Below are 16,001 nucleotides of genomic sequence, written 5' to 3'. Positions count from 1 at the left end.
CCGAAATTCCAATCTCGAAAGAAAATATATTTAGTCAGGTGGAAAATTCTCATGTCCTGGTCTTGAATAAAGTTTCGCTGTAATTTGAAAGTAACATTATCACTAAATGTTCAATCAGCGCTGCTTCTAGGTCAGTTTATGCTTTAGAACAATTTTTGATCAGCAGAAAAGCACGACTGTTATATTGACATGCTTTTGTAAGCTGATCATATTTTGATAGAAATCTGAAACCGAACTAGCATTAGCGTTTAACTGGTACCATAAAAACACATTTTTTTACTATAATACATCTATTATAAATGTATTTTTAAAATATGGTTGGATTGAAACTTCCTATAGAGAAAACTGAAGTCGACAACTCTACTAAACTTGCCAAATACCGATCGGGTAGGATCGACATGTATTTCGTATATGATGTCACCCGATTTCAGAGAAATGCGTGTGTGAACACGATTGAAACTAAAAGTTTATAGAATACATTGTCATCGATAACAAGTATATCTGCCAAGTTTCAGCTGGATCGGATGTCGGGAAGTGGGTTAATTTCCGCTTGCAACATTTTCATTCATTCATTACTGAAAACAAAAGTGAAATTCAAATAGTTGTTTTTTTATTTATGAATTTCAAAAATTAAAATTTCTGTTATTTTCTCAACTACCTTACTAGGCTCATGCCCGTATTATTGTAGTCGTAGGTATATGAGTAACATCATTATGGAAAATAACATTTTTTGAAAACAAATATTAAAACTTAAAGAAAAAGTGCATATTATGGAAAAAAATACACAAAATTATTATATAAACTATAATAGAAATTTAATGTTAAATATGAAAATGGCGCTGTTTGTACATTTAAAGACAATGTTGCATACGTAATTTAAAAATCTCCAATCAATAAACTAAATAAAATCAGCTATAATAAAAACAAAAGACCCTTGAAGATTTTTTTGATAATTTTCCTTTGGGAGAGAGTAACGAGCTTCACACGTTTAAAATTTTCACTTTTCTAAATAAGAATTCAACTGAGAGTGAGATTTTCTGGTCTTCGACAATGGTAATTAAACATGATTATGATATTTTTTATTCTTTAGTAGGAGTTATTATGTTTAGGTAAAAATGTAATTAAGGGCATATTGTATTTTAAACATTTACATAATCTTATATCTACCTATTGTATTTTTGTCTTCATCGCTGATTAATAAACAAACTTATATTGAATGTTTTATTTTTAATTATCACCATCTTCAGATACCTTTTACCAAATATATATATATATTATTATCTACACATAGCACTCTTTTTAGGGTGAATTGCCTAATACAAAAAAAAAGTATTATGTAGCCAAAATAAAACCAATTATGGATTTCCTTCTTGTGACTTTACCTCTACTGAGACAGCATAATAAGGTAGATAAGTATTTAAATATATATCATAATACTTATCTACAAACTGAAATATATAAAATAATTAATGGCCATACACTAATTGAATTTCTAAGAAAAATTGAAAACCTGCTGCACAAACACAAACATGAGACGAGGAAAAGAAATCAAAAAGACTCCCTTCAAGAAAAAAAACCCTGAATCAAAATTCAAAGAAAATTGTATCATTTTTTTATTTTTTATATTATAGAAACAAACAGTACACGATTTACAGAGATGAAACAATATACAGGAATAAGATACTTCATGTTGTGTACCTATGATATATATTTATATTTTCTTGTACATAGATTGCATGCAGTTGGCAATACTTTCGCAGAAATTGAAGATGTGTTAAAATGTAGGGAAACTAGTTACAAGAAGGCTAGAATAACATACTTAAAATTATTTTTATGAAATCTATGTAAAAAGCCCTTATGGAAGTGCAATGTTATCATATAATTCGAGTCGTATAGAATCAAAGGTAGAACTATAAAAAAAAATACAAAATATGCCATATTGTCATTAAGGCCATATTATGCTTAAAAATGTTACATTAGTTATCTCAAATTTTATCTCTGTGGCATTAAAATGGTTTGAAAATCGTGTTTGGCATCAAAGTTAGAAACCTCCACGAAGTTAGAATCAAATGCAGAACTATTAGATTTTGATCGATTCTGGATAGTTCTGCCTGTGATTCTAAAGGAATATTTAAAAATCTCTGTATAAAAAGGAATGTTTCTTTGTTTTTCCCGTACGCATTCCTATACCATTCATCCGATGTCGCTGAAAATTTGTTTTTATTAGTACCAGGAGTGTTAGAGTGCTTTGAATGGTATGAGAAGTTAGGAACGATCGAGATTATCTCTGCACTGGAATGAGATACGGAGTAGAATTAACGTCGATATAATGTAGTTTTTTAACAGTAACAATGTGGATAATGATTGAAAAAGTCGGGAATGTCCGAGTGAATTACTTGTGACAAAATGAAATGAACGTAAGTAAGATGAACGTAGAAAGGATGACGTATGACTTGGAAGTGAATGGTTGAAGAGGTCAAAGACGCCCGAGGAAGACATGGTAAGATCAAGTAAAACAAATGCTTATTACAATACAATAAAATTATTTCCACGTTAAACATGCACCCTGTCAAGAACTCTAGAATTCACTACCTCAAAACTTATATTATAAATAAATAAAATTTAAGCAATTCAAAAGAGCTATAACGAACTTTCATGCATTATTCAAATACATACAGCCGTGTCATCTACCGTCCACAACAAAACAGTATTTGGAGATCAAGATACTCTAGCATTATCTTAAATCTTAAATACCTACATCTCCTCACGTAGGTAGCTAATCTCAGGGCGTTCTTTGATTCGCCATTGGGCGAATACTGATCAGCTCAAACTGTCGAGTCATTCGTCTTAACTCTGTTTGCTACAGATTGTTCCTGCCAATTATACTAAACTTACCGTTGGTATTTTGTTTTATTTTTAACTAGCAGTCGTTTACCCGGCCTTGCTCGGAGACTTTTCTCGACATTCTATAAATATAATATGCATGTAATCAGAGATGTGCTTTATTTCAAATAAATCCATTTCAAATGGAAATGTTTTGACCCATTTCCATTTTGCATTTCAAATGGTTTTGGGTACCCATTTTGCACATTGCACATTTGCACGTGAAATAACTATGCGCACAAACAGACAGACGCGGATAGCGTAGAAAAATGTTATTTTAAATTACATCATTTAAATTATTTTTGTAAATTATTTAATTTCTAGATAATCAACTACTTGTACTCGTATATAGTATATGCGATTTGCAGTAGGAACGCGTGGTTTCGCGATAATATTGGTTTATGGCCTATCTCTCTTATTTTTATTATCTTTAGGTTTCCAACCATGCGTTGTGGGTTCAATTCCTCCGAATTCCTCTGTGGTCTAGGGGTAAGGTTCTTGACTAGCAATCCGGAGGTCGCAGGTTATAATTACGTCCTGAGCAAATAAATTTAATTAAATTAATTTTCGTTGTTTCAAAAACAAATCATTAAATAAAAAATTATATATCTAATATATTTGCGGAACATTTCAGAATGGAAGATACTCTCAGTATCGCCCTGGTGTAAGATCACATTCAGAATTTGAAACATTGTTTGAAATGGCTTAAGGTTTTAGGTGACTAGATTTGAATAGCCAAGTAGGTTCTTCCCAATCTTCTTCACCTTCAGCTTCACAATACTCCAATTGGGGAAGTTGGGACTCGTGTTCTACTAAAGCCATTTCAGGCAACTATTCGATTTTGAATAGCGATCTTTCACGAGTATTCACAACTGTGTGCCATAGTTCCACTGTCCCCAGTAGTTAGATATCTTGTAAGGTATCAAAAAAGATACTGACTTAAAAATTACTTTAAATAAATAAATGCATGCACTTTTTAATGTATGCGTACCTTCTGAACCGCCCAGTAGTAATCTATTATGTAACCATAGATAGTTTTTTGTAGGATTTCTTATCTGATTGTTAACCAAATATCATAGACAAACTGATAGATACAAGTTCACTGGAGGTTAATCACTCACTCACTCACCGGCACTGCTTCGGGCAGTCACCCTCGCGGCAGGCAGAGAAAGTAAAAAAACAAAAATTATATACATCTGCTGATTGAAGGGTGTTTTGTTATGAACATGAGGGTAAATGATTGTAAAGTGCTACATCTCCACGGAGAAAATTTTGTAATGCTAATTTATTAAGAATATTTTAAAATTATTGGCAATCTGGTTAAAAAAATAATTTCAGACCATTTCATGATAAACTTTTAGGAAATTCAGGCCATTTTCTGACAAAGTTGATTTTCAAGTTCTTTGAAGGTTCTATTCAAGTTCTGTAATTATAATTTGAATTTGAAGAATTATTCAAACTCTCTGAACAATTCGTTCTGAGGAAGTTATACATATATGATATTATAGAATTTGAACAATACAACAAATTTCAATGTTCTTTTTCAAGTTTTGTGAAGATTCTATTCAAGTTCTATTATTATATCATTGTTGACCAGTTGTTACACAAAACTGAAAAAATAACAGAACTTGAGTAGAACCTTCCCAGAACATGAAAATATCTTTGAAATTTGATGAATCGTTCAAATTCTCATGAAATTTGATGAATCGTTCAAATTATAAATAACATTATTATCAATTACAGTAACGATATCAATAATAAAAAGTTAAAAGCTTGAATGTGACCCAACATGATATTATGGTCGGCTTGGGAGCAGTTGGGACTCATTGTTTTTTTTTTAATGTAGTTCAAAGTATAACACATTCTGTACCAACAACGCAGGAGTCGTAATTTTTTCAAAATCTAGTTAAGGCGATGCACTACGTCGTGTAATATCTTAGATCGAGCCGCTATCAATAACACCCCTTACCTAGATGGCGATAAGGTTTAAATTCCAGTTTAACACCATCCGCCTGTTTTGATTTATGCAAGAAAATAACATGGCCAAAAAGTGCCTTTTATTTTATTTTGTGGATGTGGAATATTATTTTTTTTCCGATCGTTTTATAAATAACTTAATTTGCAACATTATAAAATAAAACCATAACCGAAAATGGGTTCGTAAGTAGGAGATTTTGAACTTTAGAGCAGTTTTCATAGGCCTTATACATTTTTTTTTGGGCTTATAAAAAGACTTATAAGCTTATACAAAGGCCAAGATATATTCTACTCGCAGTATTTCATTAAAGCATCTGAAACAGGCGACCAAATTTTCAAACCAAAAACACATGATTTTACATTACTACGTAGTGCATCGCCTTAAATATGAGGTGAGATAGGTATGTATTTCGCTTTAGCAGGTTTAGAACTGACAAGCGTGTTGATATTAAGATGTGTTGTTTTAAGCATTGCCCTGATTGATTTATAACTTCTTAAATAATTTAAGAAAAAATCTTAAAATACAACATTTTGCCATTTAATTTGTTTGTCTAATCAAACTAGCTGACTTTACAGAGTTTTTTTGCAATCAGATGTAGACAGTAATTTTCCTATTACTTTGAACGTCAAGTGTGCAAAATTTATTCAAAAGTATAGAAATTTGGCTTTTAGGGGCGGGAAAATGGGATGGGGTGGGTTTGAAATCTCACGTAGACAGTCATCTTCCTCTTGTTTTGAAAGTCAAATGTGTAATTTTTCTTCAATCTCCGAGTAAAACTGTATATTTGTGACCCGCCCGCTGCCCGCCCCCACAGACACTATTATTTATACATTGTGTTAAAGCCCCGTAGTAAGCGTTAAAAGATGGTTTGAAAGGGAGATATGTAAATACGTATGTTAGAGGGAGCGCGCTAATATTAAAAAACGATAACAATTAAGCGAAAATGGTGAAAATATTTAATAAAACACGACTCGTTTGAAATAGAGCAAAAATCTCTCGACAAATACTTTAGTTGCATTTAAAGAAACACTGTGAATTTTTGCCCATAACATATTAAATAATAGAACAAAACCTGTTTTTTTAATTTTCGAAGCTCATTTTGCGATTTTTTACCGAGGGATTTTCTAACAATTTAAGTTTCGTTATAATGTTATTAATGTTTAGATATTATCTTAAAAAGTAACATGTATATTTTTTTACTTAAATATTTAACTCTTGACAGGCCAAGATGCCAAATAAAACGTCTGTAACCAAGTGGGTCTTCCGACGACCCCATGCATTTTTCTGTCTTATGGGCTTTTAAACTATAGAAATCCCAATTATTAATGGTAACTTATGTATTTACGCAGAAATACGTAAAATACTTAAATTATATGTCAAGTATTTAAGCTAATATAAGAAGGATATTGGATACTACCAACTCCCCCACTTGGCTGCGGGATAGTTAAAGAAAAACTTTTTATAAATTGGTAGAAATTGGGAATGCGGGGGCTTAAGGAACGTACTCGACTTACTTTTAACCATTGATTCCTAAAATATTTTACTTTTTTTGTTCATCTTAAATTATAAAAAAACCTTTATGTATTGGACAGTTAGGGTCGGGGTGAGGGATTGGGCAGTTACTAGGCTGAGTGACCGGTGATGTCACGCGGAAGAAAAAAAATTGTTTGGTTTAGAAGAAAAAGAAGTCACCCGAGACCTAAATTTCATTTACATTATTTTATTCCAAATACTGTCAGAAATCACTGGTTAAAGTATTGTCAAGTAAGTCTCTTAACACCCTGTATATAGTTACACGGTGTCCGGAAACTCGTAATAGCGGTAACCTGTGAATCTACGTTACATAGAGAAACCTATTTGTGGGTTGGGGGTCAATATCAGCTGTTTAATGTATTTTAAAATCTGTCGAAGCATAGACAAGGCACAAAAAAAATATAATTAACCACTTAGTTGCCGAAAAAAATTAAATGCCTAGATATATATAAGATAGACGTAAAATAAACGATTTAACGTTCTTATTCAAAATACTTAACTCTAAATTCGACTGTTGTGAACTCCTGCAACTTATAAACATACTTACACCCACAGTAACAACACGACAAAATACAATATTCTACAGCAGCACACATAAGCGTAACTACACTGCCCACTCTCCGATACAACGACTTCACACCATGGGAAATCATTACTTGGGTGATGTTGACATATTCAATACCAACTTGGCAAGTTTTGTGGATCATTTAAAACATTTATTTCAACAATACTCCTAAACACACCATGTAAACCTACAAATAGCTGTAATTTTATATTTTTGTTTCTTGTGTTTGTATGACTCGTTGCTTAGCTTTTATCAAATGTAATTTTATTCTTATTTTTTTTGTTCAAAGTACCTGTCAAATTAAAAGTATACTACTAACCATGTAAAAGCCCTCTGGGCGTTAAATAAATTAATAAATAAAATAAATGAATAAATCTAAAAAAAAGATTTTTTTGTGTTATCTATGTGATAACCAGTTTCTTGCTTGGGCTACGAATTTTCGGACACAATGTATAATCTTAATTGTATGTACTTAACAAAACAAGTTAAAGTTAAAATTTAACTTTTAAGTTAAAACTTATTATGAATCCGTAATTAAATATTCCAGACTTGTTAAATATTCCGCGCTGCTTCGTTTAACATTACCAAATAATCTCGAGTACCTGCTAACTGGTTATCTACTTGGCATGCGAATATTGGGTAAAGTGATACAATCATATTATGATAATTTTTCGGGGAAGTTCAGACTTCAGGCCAATGAATCCAATTATTACAGGTGGTTATTTCTTCAGCTGGAACCGCATCACTCGTATATAACAAACAAACAAACTGGTTTTATTGTAAGTACCGTACAACGAGCAGACGTTATCTTGGGTACCTATATACTGGCCAATGTTTAAGGATGTAATATTATGTAATGATGCAGAGGGATAATGAATAACATACAGAAAAGACAGCTTCGCTAATGTGCTCTTACAAACCGTGGTAACGTTGCTTTAAAGATACGGACGCACAAGAAATCTAGACAACAATAAGGAATTCTAGTCATTTAAAAAATATGTTTCATGAATGTTCAACTTCATGAAAGCACGTACATTGGTCGACATTCTTATTCTTGAGTCTCGTTAAAGGTACATACAAGGTACGCTAAACGTCAAAAGTCAGAGTGGAATGATTTCTTCGAGAATCGAGGCCCTGATTCTCGAAGCGTGGGTTATGTGAAAGAAAGATGGCGGAGGTGAAAGACCTTCCAACTTCCAACGAGTTGATTTGTTGTTTAACGTTATGTTTGTTTTGAAGTTTGGCGTTTATTGGCATTTGATTGATCGTTTAATGTTAAAATGGGGTAAAATTTTTAGGGGTAAGGCTCTTGACTAGCAAACCGAAGGTCGCGGATTCAAATCCCGTTGAATCAAATTTATTCAATTAAAATTTTATATAGTAGACTTGCGGCACATTCCATGTAAAAGATATTCTTAGTATCGCCCTGGTGTAACTCCACCATTCAAAATTGAAAAGTTGCTTGAAATGGCTTTAGCCGTGTTTGGTAACCAGATCTGAACATCATCTCCTTCCCCTCCTCACTACCTTCAGCCTCTCAACATACCCCGATTGGAGTTGCCATAGTCTCACTGGCTCCAGACGATTGGTACCAGTTAACAGTTTCACATAAAAAAGATGCATGAACACGTGTTTCGATGTATTCGAAAAGTACTAAAATATTTTATTAGAAAGCTGGCTGCTGTCCCGATTTTAACAGGATTTTAATAAATCAACAATACTAATTATTCTCCATGCAAGGGGAGGCAGATCAAAAGAAAACGGCAATTCGCCGCCACATCACCAAGGTTACGTAGGTCAATAAACTTCCGGTCATGTTCACGCAGGAATAGGCAGAGAACACTTGGAGACCCTTCGCATTATTATAGAATGTGCTGTGGAAAGCTATGATACTACGCACGTCCCTAGGAGAAAAAAGATTGTTTGATATACCCAAGTATTTCAGAGCAAAAATTTGTACTTGCCGAGGTGTATAATGCACGATGAACACATATATATTATTCCATGAAGCTGACTAACTCAAAAAGTTCTGTACCCAACAAAGCGTGCTATAAAAGATATAGGGAATTTAATATTTATAGCATTCTTGGATCAATATCTCAGAGAGGATGCAGCATTGTATTTTTTTCCTCCGCTTCTCATCTCACTATAATTCCTCGAGTCGAAATGAGCAGCTTTACAATTATATTCAATCAAATAAGTAAATCACAAAACACAAACACAGATGGATCACATCGAGTATGGGGCTCTTGGTGATTCATGGCAGAAGCCACGACATGGGCAATCCAAAATCACCACTCTCAGCCAGTATTGAATTTTTTTACTATTTTGATGACATACCCGGTCACCTTTCTTGAAATAGATTCAACGAACCTACAGTTTTTATATTTTCACCAAGCATACTGAGCTTTATAAGAAAAACTCCTTTGTCCAAAGGATGTTTTGGTATTCACTGGTTGATCCCAAATCTATTGTTGCGCACTTGTTGTGATATTTTGGCAGTATCAATGTTGTTGAAAAATTTACAGAAAGCCTGTATTATGTACAACTGCCTTATTGACATAATTTACAGAGAGCTTGTATTATGTACGACTGCCTTATTGATATAATTTACAGAGAGCCTGTATTATGTACAACTGCCTTATTGACATAATTTACAGAGAGCTTGCATTATGTACGACTGCCTTATTGACATAATTTACAGAGTTCTTGTATTATGTACAACTGCCTTATTGACATAATTTACAGAGAGCTTGTATTATGTACGACTGCCTTATTGACATAATTTACAGAGAGCTTGCATTATGTACGACTGCCTTATTGACATAATTTACAGAGAGCTTGTATTATGTACGACTGCCTTATTGACATAATTTACAGAGAGCCTGTATTATGTACAACTGCCTTATTGACATAATTTACAGAGAGCTTGTATTATGTACAACTGCCTTATTGACATAATTTACAGAGAGCTTGCATTATGTACGACTGCCTTATTGACATAATTTACAGAGAGCTTGTATTATGTACGACTGCCTTATTGACATAATTTACAGAGAGCCTGTATTATGTACAACTGCCTTATTGACATAATTTACAGAGAGCTTGTATTATGTACGACTGCCTTATTAACATAATTTACAGAGAGCTTGTATTATGTACGACTGCCTTATTGACATAATTTACAGAGAGCTTGCATTATGTACGACTGCCTTATTGACATAATTTACAGAGTTCTTGTATTATGTACAACTGCCTTATTGACATAATTTATAGAGAGCTTGTATTATGTACGACTGCCTTATTGACATAATTTACAGAGAGCTTGCATTATGTACGACTGCCTTATTGACATAATTTACAGAGAGCTTGGATTATGTACGACTGCCTTATTGACATAATTTACAGAGAGCTTGTATTATGTACGACTGCCTTATTGACATAATTTACAGAGAGCTTATATTATGTACGACTGCCTTATTGACATAATTTACAGAGAGTTTGCATTATGTACGACTGCCTTATTGACATAATTTACAGAGAGCCTGTATTATGTACAACTGCCTTATTGACATGATTTTACTTTCACTTTACCTGTGACGAATACAAAAAACTTCTCTCAAACATAATTCTTTACATTATTTTTTGTGCAACGTTTAAAGGCTCTAGGGTAGTCTTGTGACAAGAACCCCAACATACAACATTATATGAAAGCATTGATTGAACAAGCGTATAGTATATAGAATTTAATATAACTATAACCAATATATTTATAGTCTTGAAGATGTAGGCTATAATAGTATTACTACATTGCTCTCCGTAGTCGAGGGGAAGGCTCTCAACTAGCAAGCCAAAGATCGTGGGTTCAAATGTCGGCGTGCGCAAGTAAATTTAATTTAATTAATTGGTGTTATTTCGTAATTTACTCATTAAAAATAATATAAAGTATATTTGCGTCACGTTATATTCACAGCATTATAACTGTGGGGAGATGCCACCGTAGATGCATAATCAGAATCGAAACGTTGATTGAAATGACTTTAGCCGTCTGAGGTGATCCGATCCAAACACCCAGGTAGGTACTTCTCCACCTCCCTCTTCTCCATTACCTTCCCCTCCTCACTCATGCATCTTCATAACGTACCATACCGTATATGGATGCCATAGCCCCACTGGTTCCTGATCGTTGGAATCAGTTAAGACTCATGTGCAGTAATCATATACAAAAAAATTATGATAAAAATCAATGGAAGAATGGGGAAACATTGTACAGAAAATAGTGCAACCTGTTCCCTTTAATTTCTTCATCAAGTAAATGTAATAATATATTGTTGGCATTACGCAATATTATAATAGAATAATTATAGGAACTAAGCCTCACAGATATAACTATCTTATTCTTCGTAATATGATAGCATATAAAGGGTCGTTGCGACCCACTTACAGTGATCAGAATGCGTGGCAAATGACATAGGGGGAAATGGCATATAAATTGGCATAGAAGGGTACACACTCACAGCGGTTAATACGTTTATATGGCGTCAAGTCTTGAGTTGATGGCGATTAGTCTTCTGATCGGTTAAAATGGTTCAAATTGTACCTATTTTCAATGTGCATTTTTATTTCTAAGAGATTGTGTTGTCTCTCACTTTGGTACAATGACCATTTACATTAAAGTTGTCCCTTGATACTGAGATAACGAAATCATAGTCAAAATAGACTGAAATCAACGATTTATATTCTTCCAATCACAAAAATAATTCCATCTTGCTCTATCATTTCAAAGGCAGTTATTTATGAGTTTTTTCTGAACCGTGCCATCAAAAAACTGCCAGAGGAGTCAATCTTAATAAATCAATGCATATTATATACGGGGATAAAATGGTAAGGAAACAATGGTTAAGGTTATATTGGATTAGCAATCTTCCCAACACTCCTTTCATTGATATGCTTGGTGTAACTCTAAGTGACCAGCTCAGGAACGGGGGCTCCATCGAACCAGAGTCAAGTTAACCACTCAAGAGCTAGGCGTACTGTACAGCGCCCGCAGATACTTTATTAGTATACCTAACCTAACCTAACCCCTTACAAATCGCAAGTGCGCCCCACTGTTGAATTTGGCGGCCACCTCTGGTCTGGAGCCCCAAGGTACTTGAGAAAAACCCTTTCAGAAACGGGCGGTCTGTTTGATAGATTCCCCTATCTTAATAAACGTATTGCAATCTTTAGAGCAAACGTGCAAGGAGGAAATGCTGTCCAAATAAAAAATCCAAATAACCCAAAATAAATATGTTTGTCATTTTAGTCACTACTTTTAAGTCACTGTCTTTGATGTAAGTCACTGATTATAATTATAAATCCTAGTTGTAAGCCAGTAACATTGATTTTTGGACGTTTATTTTTATAGCGCCCTTAATGTGATTTGAAACGGCGCAATGCAAATCACTTAAATATTTTTTATAATTTTACTACTGTCCGGGTTAAATCTTCCCCACAGGAAAAACTAAACCCTTCCACACATTTTTCCACAAATGATCATCTAGTTAATCCACATTATGCAAGTGCATTATATAAGCATAATAAATACAAAACTATATAAGAACAACACGTCAACTCACCAGAAAACAAATGGGAAAATAATTCACCGACTCCAGATATTTTCATATCAGAGGGTTCGGCTCGGTATAACTCCTAACTGGACCTATAAATCCTACTGATCCCTCAATATAAATATTTTAAAAATCTTTCGTAATCCTACACGTATTTAAAATGACTGATTTTGGCATTTTTATGTATAAATTCTTTAACAAATCTAATTTTGAATGAGAGAGCTAGGTATAATGCCAGTAGCCGAAATAACAAATGGTAATATTTTTAGTCTAAGAATGCCAAATTCCTAAATTCGTATTTTCTTATTTTTTCAGAAACAGAATATTATTATTATTAATGGAACATTCCTAACAAAGTTGATTATATATTTATTTCCTGGAAATTGACAGCTTATGTTTTATCAGTTCGTACATGTGTAGTATAGTCAAAATAAAACCAATTATGGAATTCCTCCTTGTTACTGTACCTCTAATAAGATAACATAAAAAAATAAAAATAATTAAATAGTATAAAATCAAAAAATGCTCTATGTATTTTATGGAGGGTGACTATATAAGACAGGGAGCAACATTAATTATGTTTAATACAGAATTATACAACACTAAAACACGAAAATCTCACTGATGATAATAATAATTTAGAATTTGTTTTTTCAGTGTGCTTACACTGCATACCTGACACGGTTGTATTTATTTGTAACCATAAGAAGACAGAATTATAAATACAACGGAAAAGTTACATACTCACGGAATATCAGAGAAATATTCTTTTATGAACTCTTTCTATTTGTTTAGCTTGCAATTTTAAATGTCCACTTTGGTTACTATATTTTTGTAATTATTACACAGTTTGTTCAAGCAAGAATTTTGTTTAAAGTTCATTTTACATTGATCTACTATCACACTCTTTTGTAGATAAACTAGGAGTATACTAATATCAATAGCATCCAATTCGAGCTACGCGGTTTCAAATAACGCACATGTCGCACCATAAAAGTATCGAAATATCGATCTAACAAAAATACACTGCGATAGTTGCAAGCAAGCAACGCTCATTACTATTATCTGAACCCAACAGATGGGCTCAAATATAAAACAAACGCATGAATTGTCGGCTGTGTCCTACCGTTATTTAGTCGGGTATCAGAATTTCATCAAAAGACTGAACATTATTAATTATTTATCATCATGAGTATAAGCGAAGATATTTTTGTGGATGAACTTTCATTTAGTGAATCCGCTAACTCCACGGGGCATTCTTTGAAAAGGTAATTTTATTTTTAAACCTACTTTTTAATGTATTTTTTTATTTATTTATGAACGCATGAGGTTTTATTACAAAGAAGTATTAATACCTAAAATTGGGATCTTAATCAACTGTTATTTTTTTCCAACCAATCCTGATTCTTTGTAAGAATTTTTAAATTATGTAGGTAGTGCTTGCATTGATAAAAAATAATATTTAAATATTGAAGATAATGTTAGCGAGTTGAAACACGAAAAGATAAGGTCGCATCAAGGACTACAAGAACGTGAACCTTTGCCTTGTCGGCGCGCTGCTTTACCAACTATTTCCTTCGGTCATATTTAACCATTAATAAAATCTTCAAGGATGGATGATTGGAGTAAAGAAGGGTATTAGAAAATAACAACCTTTTTTACAAAAGTGGCATAGAAAGCACCTGTACACCTGGTGGCAGCTTGTTCCGTAGATTCGATGCTTTTTATATACCACTCTATTCGTGTAGATTGTGAGAATAATGTAAAAAAACAAAAGAGCAACGGATTTCCCACTAGTGACTTTTGTTAAAAAAACTTTTTGAACAAACTTGTAAAATTTTCAATAAAACCTTGTTGAAAAAAAATCTTGAAGGTTTTTTATGGAATCCGGGCTGTCCTAGATCATCGGGGAGTATTTATAATTCTATGTAACTAGGTGCAACACGACAGCTTAACACCTTTACCCATATCTAGGCCCAAAAATATTTAACGATTTACCTGATGTAACTAAAAATTAAATGAACTTTCCGTTTTCTTCCAAAACCAACAACAAACAAATTAATTGATTATTTTGCCGAAGATTTTCAGATTTCCAATGCTATTTTCTTTGTTTTTTCACTTGTCCAACTGTCCAATATTCGAATATGTTAGTATTATACTTTAATTTGTGTAAATACATAAAGGTTAGCCAGTTTTAGTGTACCTTTATTATTTTTAAGCTATAGTAAATTGACTAGCTCCCCAATTAAACCCGAGAATATTTCTCTGCTAACTGGGTAATTAAATTAGTAAATAAAAATGTTAGTTACCATATTATTAATTTGTATATTTGCTTTATTTATTATTATTATTATTATTTATATAGAAAATTGTAGAGAAGGGAAGGTATGTTTTTGGAGTTTCAAGATGTATAAAAAATGTATGTATTTTCTGGTGACCATTTTTTCAGTAATCGATGTGAGGAAGTGATAGGGCAACTATTATGGAAGCTGGATACAAGTTCGCTGTTGAATTTAAAGCAATTCTTTCACAAACTAGACACGGATTCTTCGGAAGTTCTGCCAATAGACTCACAAAGACACAGGGAGAGGAGGACTCTCTACATTGCCAACAAGGACTTCGAAAATGCCATCAAATCGGTTTTTGGTAAGGTGTTGTTTAAATTTTTTGATTATGAATAAGAAGTTGTATCATAAGTCATATTGTATTATTTTCCATTAACTCTTCTTCATCTTCATATGGTGGAGGAGAGTTGATGGACGTCAAAGTGAGATGCTGGGATTCAACCAATTAACAGTAGGTATCAGAAGTCACTTTTCTTGGTGCAGCACAAATGTGCCATAGGGAAACTGAGGAAGAGTGGCATTCTTTTATGAAGTGTTATTTTTTTACATTAATTTCACTCTAGAGATGCTGTGTGGAGGGTATTTTAAAGGAAATGAATGAGAAGAAGGTCGAAGTCACTAAACATAGCGAACCATTTGGGATGATCTATGGCAGAGATGTCAGTTGGTTAGTTCCCGGAGCAGCGGGAGTGCCCACACCAGCCTCCTAACTTGTATTCCCATGTTGTTCTGTTGTTACATTAGTCGTTTTGTTTAAATTCACACTTTTTGAACCTCTTCATTTTTACTACCACTGCAAATTTAGCCCTTCATTATTTATTTTTTTCTTCTGATACCTTTTCCTATCGAAGGTTGACTAAGCTCAGGGAATCCTGTAGGGAAAGCTTTGAGGTGTGGCTTCTTCTTCTTCTACTTTTTCAATAGATTCCCGGGTATTTTCAGTTACTTATTTTTCTTGTTATTGTCCTCACTATGTAACTGGGATATTGGTTTAATGTTTAAATCAACCACCTTATTGCAGTGTTTGGCCATTTCATCTATACTTCCTCGGAACCTATATTTCTGTCCAAAATATGTCGAGGATTCGT

General features: G+C 33.2%; 1 protein-coding gene across 1 annotated transcript in view; it reads left to right on the top strand.

The window, feature by feature from the left end:
* sano (CABIT domain-containing protein serrano) overlaps positions 1-15,042 on the top strand; it is a 233,013-nt gene extending 217,971 nt beyond the window's left edge. The window contains exon 5 of the mRNA XM_089646490.1: positions 15,018-15,042. The gene's annotated coding sequence lies outside the window, so the exon portion shown is untranslated. The remainder of the gene's footprint in view (positions 1-15,017) is intronic.
* The last annotated feature ends 959 nt before the right edge of the window (positions 15,043-16,001 follow it).

This window comes from Hesperophylax consimilis, chromosome 24, assembly GCF_061612785.1.
Source record: "Hesperophylax consimilis isolate HC1 chromosome 24, BYU_Hcon_1.0, whole genome shotgun sequence".
Taxonomy (NCBI): domain Eukaryota; kingdom Metazoa; phylum Arthropoda; class Insecta; order Trichoptera; family Limnephilidae; genus Hesperophylax; species Hesperophylax consimilis.
Note: the sequence above shows the minus strand (reverse complement) of the source record. Positions and strands in the feature narration are given on the sequence as shown.